Source organism: Beta vulgaris, chromosome 6, assembly GCF_026745355.1.
Source record: "Beta vulgaris subsp. vulgaris cultivar EL10 chromosome 6, EL10.2, whole genome shotgun sequence".
Lineage (NCBI taxonomy): Eukaryota > Viridiplantae > Streptophyta > Magnoliopsida > Caryophyllales > Amaranthaceae > Beta > Beta vulgaris.
Genome location: NC_079207.1, coordinates 32,922,029 through 32,930,968, shown reverse-complemented (window position 1 = coordinate 32,930,968; position 8,940 = coordinate 32,922,029). Strand labels below are relative to the sequence as shown.

At 36.1% G+C, this 8,940-nt stretch overlaps 1 long non-coding RNA gene across 1 annotated transcript; it reads right to left on the bottom strand.

Annotated features, from left to right (window-relative positions):
• Positions 1–4,844: 4,844 nt before the first annotated feature.
• Positions 4,845–7,886, bottom strand: LOC125498337 (uncharacterized). The gene is made up of 2 exons (XR_008969893.1): positions 7,609–7,886; positions 4,845–5,137 (listed from the first exon to the last, which is right to left on the bottom strand). It is a non-coding gene; the product is annotated as an uncharacterized LOC125498337 (long non-coding RNA).
• Positions 7,887–8,940: the final 1,054 nt, after the last annotated feature.

The following is an 8,940-nucleotide window of genomic DNA, read 5'->3' as shown; positions in this document are numbered from 1 at the left end:
AACAACCTCGACCACTAGGGATTTTAAACTCAACACTTTCACTAATTAGGCCAAACAACTCTGTTACAACCTAATTCTAACTCGAGCCCTACCTTGAGTTCCTAAACTCAAGTTCCTGAACCACTGTTCCCTTAACAGCAGTTCCTCTCAACTTCACTCGAAGTTTTCTCACACATACAAGCTTCACTCAAAGCCTTTCTCTTACAGAACTTCACTCAAAGTTCCCTTACCCCAAAAACCAAAATACAATTGATCGAAATAAGCTTAGTGGAATTAGAGTAAGAAGGCAAAGAACAAATGGCTATTATGAGAGAATGAAGGCACTGACACTTAATAAGTTAAACTCACTTAATTACTTAGTCAGACACAATTTGGAACTTATCTAGACTTCTATATTTATAGTGTTAATCATGAAGAACGTGGGATTAATGTTAGAGTACACGTTTTAATCCATTTACCCATGATGTTCCTTCCCCTAAGGAACACGTTTTACATCATGTCCCATGATCCCATGAACTATAAATGAACGTGGATAAAATGCAGCCATTACTCCTAAAGTAATAGGAGTTCCTTGAGCATTATCCGAAAATCAGTTTTTATAAAATCTTTTTATCTTTAAATCTGAATTTCTAATCTTTAAGAAAATAATATCTTTGAAATAAAATCTTTCTAACAACCGGATATTTATTTTCTTATTTTCCGAAAAATAAAATCTTTTCCAAAACAGATTTTCTTTTTAAAACTGATTTTATCATTTGAAATTAGAATAACTAATTTCCTATAATCTAGGCATGACTTACTCATTATCTTTTAACCGTTATACTAAGTACACGCCTAAGTCTAGTTCCTTATATTAGTTCAGTTCCTTTAACATATTTGCTAAGTGCCACTTAGTTTGTTCCTTACAAAGGAACAAACGCTTCATTCTCAAATATTCTGCCACAGTTCCTTACCATTCTTTCTTTGTTCCTTTACATTGGAACTAGAAAATAAAACGCCTAGCTTCTATTATTCTTGATCCAATGCTTGCTCCAGTATCAACATAGAAACTTCTTTACTTAGCCTTTGAAATCCTCTCTTGACTTCATTGACTTCGTATTCTCCCAGTTCCTTACCTTAGACACCATACACTTAAATAATTCATTAGTTCACTACTTAGTTTGTTCCTTTGTTTCTTTGTCATTATCAAAACTAGGGTTCAACAGAGAAGTGTCATTTATTCTATGACGTGCTGCGAAAAAGTAAAGGCTTCGACTGGTCGCAACAACACGAAGACGCATTGCAAGCGCTCAAAAAATACCTCGCGTCACCAACCATTGTTGTCAAAGCCTTGTGACGGAGAGACGTTACAACTTTTATTTCGCTGTGAGTGGCGTGTCCGTCAGCGCAGTTCTGACACGAGAAGCAGATTATCAATAGCTGCCGATCTATTACGTCAGTAAGTCTCTGCTAGACGCAGAGACCAGGTATTCCTCTTTGGAAAAACTCATTTTAATTATAGTAGTCGATGTTAGGAAACTTAGACATTATTTTGAAACGCATAATGTAGTCGTTATGACCAATTACCATGTAAAATCTGTCTTACGACGACCTGAGTTAACAGGACGCATGAGCAGGTGGGCGATATCACTCAATGGATACGATATCCAGTACTGCCCCATAACTGCCATCAAGTCACAAGCATTGGCAGATTTTGTGGCAGACTTTAGCCTAGAGCTAGAGAAATTAGCGAACGATGAAGTCGCACAAATTAGCCATGTTGACCATGAACCTTGGATTTTATGTTTTAACGGATCATCTAACTTTCTTGATGCAAGTATAGGAATTGTGCTAAAGTTGCCACAAGGGGACAAGGTGGTACGAGTCATCTGCTGTGAGTTCAGAGCAACAAACAACAAAGCCGAATACAAAGCGCTAATAGCAGGAATGACCTTAGCAGAAGATTTGGGGGCAAAAGCGCTAGAAGTCTACAGTGATTCACTGTTAATAGTCAGCCAAATCAAAGGAGAATTCGCTGTCAAAGATTCCAAAATGGCACTGTACTTAGCGATAGCAGATCCCAAGAGACCAGAATACCCAAGCAGATGCATTTCTCGGCTCTTCCTTGAGAGAGATATTGTTCACCTCCGTCCCCATCTTGGCGAGCGAGTCCAACAGTCACCAAAGACTAACAAAATCGTCGCTATGACGGAGGAGCGCCCCCAAGTTAACGATGAAGACAACCTTGCTGCTAACAACACCGACACAAATGACGATGGAGACGTCGCAACGACGAACGATCTCAGCCATGAGGAGGTAAGTATAAGTTGGAAAAAACCATTTTACGATTACCTCACTAACGATGTACTTCCAGCAGACAAGGTAGAGGTGCAGAATCCGCTTCAAAGCGTCAAGATACGTAATCATCCAGGGGTGCTGTTTAAAAAATTCGTCACAGGCCCTACTTGGGTTGCTTAGAAAAAAATCAGTGGGACAAAGTCTTGGAAGATATGTATGAAGGAACGTGTGGAAATCACTTAGGAGGACGCAGTCTGTCCAACAGAGCGTTGCGCATGAGTTATTATTGGCCAACGATGAAAAAGGATGCTATTAGGTATGTCAACAAGACAGTCATTGACACCTTAAATAAATGACTCACCGCGAAGAAAGACAAGTGGGCAGAAACGTTCCCATCCATCCTATGGGTAAATCGCACGACACCACGCACCGCGACAGGACAAACATTGTTCTCATTAGTCTACGGATTAGTGACAGAACAGCAGAACCGCAACGAGCTTTTCAACAATTTGGATACTATAGAAGAACTGCGAGATGCAGCATTAGTGCGTATGGAAGTCCAACAACAAGTCGTCGCAAGGAGTTTCAACAAGAACGTTCAAGTAAAATAATTTGTCAAAGGTGATTGGGTCCTAAGGAAGGTGTTCCAGAACACGCAAGAAATCAACGTTGCTAGGTTTGGACCTAAATGGGAAGGACGATATCATATTAGAAAAGTAGTAGGCAATGGGGCCTACTGACTGATCTGATCGACGTGACGAAAGCCTTGTACCACGTAGTTGGAACACCACGCATCTTAAGCGATACATCTAGCTAAGTAATTTGCTATGTTTCATTTCCTATTTTTAGTCAATAAATGACAAAGTTATCATGTCGACGTCGCTGACTAACAGCAACCTTAGTGTTGTTTCACTATGCGTTGCTTTTTCAGAAGATCTATTTATCTTTGTCTCAATTATGTCGCAACGTTCTAACAATGCGACGAGTAAACATTTATTTCATTGCGCAATAAGAGTAGATTGAAGATGTCACCGTCAACGATCCTCCAGTTTTCTTTACTCCTTTTTTTTTCAGGGGAGTCATGTCTATTGGGTGACCAACAGTTTTATAACCTCATTCAGGTCAGCCTCTGCTTTGTTTCTTAGGAAAAGTAGAATCTAAGAACTTGTTACCCTGATTTGCAATCTCAGTTCATGGCCTGTCCACACTCTACTCCTTGACAGGATCTAAAATTTGAAGGAGAGAACGAAATGGCGAGATGAACTTCATTGATGTTTCACTTTCAGAATTTAGATAAGATTTTGTTTTACTTTATAGTTCTTGATCACGTCACTTCAAAGCTTATGGTTTTTGCAACATAAGTTAAAATACGGGTTCCAGACTTCCAGTAACATATTATTTGCTATGTAAATAAATCAGTGTCGTACAAGGATTAATACTAATCAACTTGCCTTGCATATATTTAGTTGTTTCTGTTAATATGCCTAAGAGAAATTCATTGGGTCAATCTTGGAGCATATGCTTTCTCAGACTGTTTCCACACTAAGTGTGCTTATGAAGGAGTATTCATAGTTGTGGTCTTGGATTAGTTTGTTATATTCTGAAAGTGGGTTTCAATTTCTTTCTCGAAGTGTATGGCCATTTTAACAGGAGTGTATATCTGTCTTATTGTCCCAAATGCAACTGTATATCTTGTCTAAATCAAAACTATAGCTCTTTATTGCTGGTTTAACATGGTTTTTTCCCTGAATTTTCCCCAATTGTTATTTCGCTTTAATGTTTTAAAGGTCGTTACATCAATTTTTTTTAAAAACGAAATGGGCACAGCTAAAAGCCTAGAACAACCCCGCACTCATCGAAACTAAACTCGGTAGTTACGCTACATCACAACCATTATGTAACGGATTTTGAATTTGTCGTTATGTGTAATGTTGTTGCGTAACGCCGCGATGAAATTCACTTCCAGCATTAATCACTACAAGAATAACCCTCATCAACGACAATATTTCATGTTGTTAATGAACCATTTCTCGTCGCAAAAGCCTTTTACGACGAGATTTCCGTACCGTCGTCCCCGGTCGCAAAAGGCTCCGTTGCAAAAAACATTACGACCAGTTTGATTGAGTCATCGTTATTGATATTTTACGACGAGGTGAAAAACTTGTCGCAAAACATTTGTATCTGCGACGAGATTACCCGTCGTAATTCTGTTTTTAAAATTCAAATGATTCTTTTTACGACCAGAATTTCTTGTCGTGAATCTCATTTTTGAAAGTCATTGTTGACCCAACTACGACTAATTTCCAGTCACAATTATATTTTTCGAACTATTTCATTACACCACTAACGACCATATTTCTTGTCGCAATTCTTTTTCAAGCATTCCTTGCAACACATTTTACGACCATTATTCTTGTTGGTGTTCTTTTATTAAATGATTTTTATAGCACCTTTTTACGAAGACATTAATTTCGTTTTTTACCGGACCAAATTGTTACATTTTGCGACCATTCTTGCTTTGCATTCACTATATTTTCCTGTAAACCATATACCACTTACTCCGAATGTCGTGATAAAATATAATTCATAAGTACATAGATGTCCAAACACAAGTACCAATAACAAAAGTATCTACAATCTAAGCCAATGGTTCAATACGATAAAAAAGTTTAGAGAATCTGTCAAAAGTTTCAAAAGCTAAAAAACCATAACTATTGTAGTTCTTTCACATTGTAGTAAATGTCATAACCCGCAATGTTAGTCCATATCATTCCAACTCAAGCTTCACATAAGGATCTCCTCCACATGTCATTGCTACTATTAGTTTTGCCCAATCACGAGTCGCATCGCTGCTAAGCCCCTAAAACAAAAGGTAACAAATTATAAATTACAATGTATAAATTTTTAACACATAACAGACAACCATAAATTTTCAACTCATTCTTAGATACTTAGAAATTATATTCACTAATTATTGTCAACTAAATTATAAGTGAAATTATTAAACCTCAAAATTTTTAGTTATGTAAAGATAATAATTTATGTGTCTATATCTTAAAAAATATAGATGAAAATTACATTCTAAAAAAGTAACAAAATACAATTATAAAATATTAATCTACATATAAAAGGATTACTCTAAAATTAATAACAGTATTTCGTATATTACTTATAGTTAGTTTCTAAGATTAACCAAAAAATCATTTTCAACTATCAGCTCATTGTTGGAAACTTAGAAATTATATCACTAATTATTGTTAAATAAATTATAAGTAAAGTTATTAAACCTCACAAATAAACTATATATAAGGTTAGTTTGTTCTCTTCGGTATCAAATGTTTATATTATAACGTCATCATGTTTCAGAGAGAAATGACAGTCAGATGGAAGGTAAAGATAAAAAAAAAAATCTGAGGGAAGAAGTAGATTCCTTTGGAACTGTAGGGGGAAGACTTCCACAAACAAAATAACACACAATGATAATTACAGTGATCCAAGCACTCCATAATCTCAGTGCACTAGATTTTATATTAAGAATACATTTTCAGCATCTTAGGGGTCATCACGCCAGCCATAACTCCAGCTATGACCACCCAGTCACCCACCCCTCCCACTCTCCACCCTCGCGGTACATAAAAGTAGCTGATATAGTGTTCTTTCAATCGATTAAATATTCAGAACACTCTATCCAGCCTTATCTCCACAATACTGCAGCATAGATATTACTCTAGAAACTAAATGACGGATCTAAGAATTTGATAACCGTGAAGAAAGAATCTAGAATAATTAAGCTAAAGACAAATAAGAAACAGTTCAGCATAATAAATCCCTGACCATGGGAGTACAGAACCATACTCAAGAATCTCCTCATTCTTTAAAATTCTTAATATGCGGCAAATTATTAAGATCTCACTACAATTCCAGCCATTGATGTTACTTAATGCAGATCCTGATTGACTACTAATTGGTGGCCTCAAGTAAGTGCCAAAGACCATACCCTAAATACCAAACCTCAGTCACCTGTTCATGAGAAAGGGGAGGTGGGTAGTGTGCTGTGTGCAGGGGGTCTACAGGGGAGGTGGGCAGTGTGCAGGGGGTCTGCAGGGGAGGAGGGCAATGTGCAGGGGGGTGGGGAGTGTGCAGGGGTCAGAATTTGAAGCCATATAACGTTCTGAAACCACATATTACTCAAGCAAGCAAGCAACTTCACAAGGAAACCATGAACAAATGGGTGAATATAGAGACAACTATAGCTGCAAATTAATGCTGAATCAAAGAGGATCATGCCAAAAACAAAAACTAGAAGATCATGCATGAAAACAAAAACAAACAAAATAGCAGAATGATCACTATCCATGATATCAGGTGATTAGCAAGAAGCTACAAGACTCATTATGAAATATGGCCAATTGAAAGCATGATACAACATATGCAACTTCCAATAATCAAACAGACTATTAAGACCAAAGAAAAATAATACATATGATAACTAATATGCATGAAAGCGGTTACAACTTATATTGTTCAATGATTTTAATGGCTATTTGAGACACACATATGGAATAGGGTTTAGAGAAAAGATCTTAAATTCACATCAACAACTTGTTGTATAAAGAAAACCAAAATTGCAAAATTAACACAATCTAAGTAATTATTAATTCATCAATACAGAGGTTGCAAATGGTATAACTTGGGTATAATGATTATTCAACTATAGAAAATTTTACAAAAAATGACAAACTTTTGATCTTAACTGCTAATACCTGCAAAAGTGATAAATTCATTCCCTTCATGAAAAAATCGACAAACTGTATTAAAAAAGATGTGGAATTTCTGACTTTATTCCAGTACTTATATTCTTGGTGGAAGCGGTATCCTAAAAAATACACAAATTGTATTCCATCTCTAAAAGCGGAATTCTCCAAAGCACTCATGTATCCATTTTTATTGAAGGTGAGTAGCGGAAATTCATGAATGTTGCCCCTTTTTCTCATCTAGGTCGGTCCATTTTCATTTTTGGGAACGAAAAGATGATTTTGGTAATGAAATTCATCCTAAATATTCAATTATAGTAGAATATTGAAGAACAAAATCGAAATTGAAGATTTGGGGAACGAAATTCAACCTAATAATCGATTAAAGCACATTATTGAAGAACAAACTTGAAGATTTTGGGAACGAAATTCAACCTAATAATCGATTAAAGCAGATTATTGAAACACAAAATTGAAGATTTTGGGAATGAAATTCAACCTAATAATCAATTAAAGCAGATTCTTGAAGAATAAAATTGAAATTGATAATTTTGGGAAAATAAAACAAAAAACTCACCAGTCAAGATTTCCTTTCCTCAATTCGCAAACGAAGTACTTGAAAGAGTGGTACTTGGCGTTCAATTTCTGGCGTTCAGTTTTCTGGCGTTCAGTTTTGTTCGAGCCTTCAAGCTGTTGAGGGGGAGTGAGGAAGAGATGAATTGCACGATCAGGGGAATGGGAATAGGGTTTTTTTTTAAGGTTATTTTTAATTTATTTGCCTTTTAGCGCCTAAGAATGTTCCCGCTCAGTTTTTGGGTACTATTTCAGGCGATTTTGCGACCGGATTTCTATTTCTACCACAAGAATTAAGACTCGTCGCAGAAAACTGACACTATCTACGACCACTTTTGAAAACGGACGTAAATTCTAACCATTTACAACCATATTCGCGTACGGTCGTAATGTTTCGTCGTAGATGAACACTATTCTTGTAGTGTTATTTTTTTTGCCTGTTACGTCCGCTACTTTTATCGGAATTGGTGAGAAAAGAGAAGGGATAAATAGACATAATAGCATAAAACCAATAGGCACACACCAACAGAAGGAGAAAAACTTGTCGTAGACTTTCAAGTTGAATAATATATATGAGTTGGATATAGATCTCATGTTTAAAGTAATTTTTAATTCACCAAATTTAATTATATATAACCCAATCATATGATTACTTTGGTCAAATTAAGTTATAAGCATCCTTATAAAACTTCAAAAATGCAAATTTGAGGTTAAAAGTCTAGTGGTTTGGAAAAATTCATGTCGCATTAACCGTTATTGTTTCTATTTGCCCGTTACAAGCCGCTTCCTCGTCATTGTGCCCGTAACCACGAAGGTGACTGCATCCGCGATTTTCTTCCTGCCCCCATCCACCCCCAATAGAAAAAGAAAAAAAATGAAGGTTTTTCACTACAAGAAAATTGAGCTTTAGCAACGAAAGATCTTGTTGCGAAAAATATCTTTTGCAAAGACATAAGGTTTTTGGCAACGAGATTGTTTCGTTATGGTAGATGCCGTTACCAAAAGTTTCTGCAACGACTTTATTTCGTTGCTGAAAATTTGTTTTCCGCAACAATTTCGTTGTTGCTGAAAATGTTTCGTTGCCATATTTTCATAAGTGGTGAAACATAAACTTTATTATTGGCAACGACATTAGTTGTTACGAAAAAGATTGGTCTTTAGCTACACAATATTTTGTAGCCAAAAAGGTTTTTTTTCACAACAAAGCTTTTGTTGTGAAAAAGATAAATTGTTGTGATATGTTTATACCAAGAGTTTCAACATGAAACCTCAATTCGCAACATGTACAATCCTATTTGTAGTTTAAGATAGCCCACGCGTTCTCGAAATTTTAAAC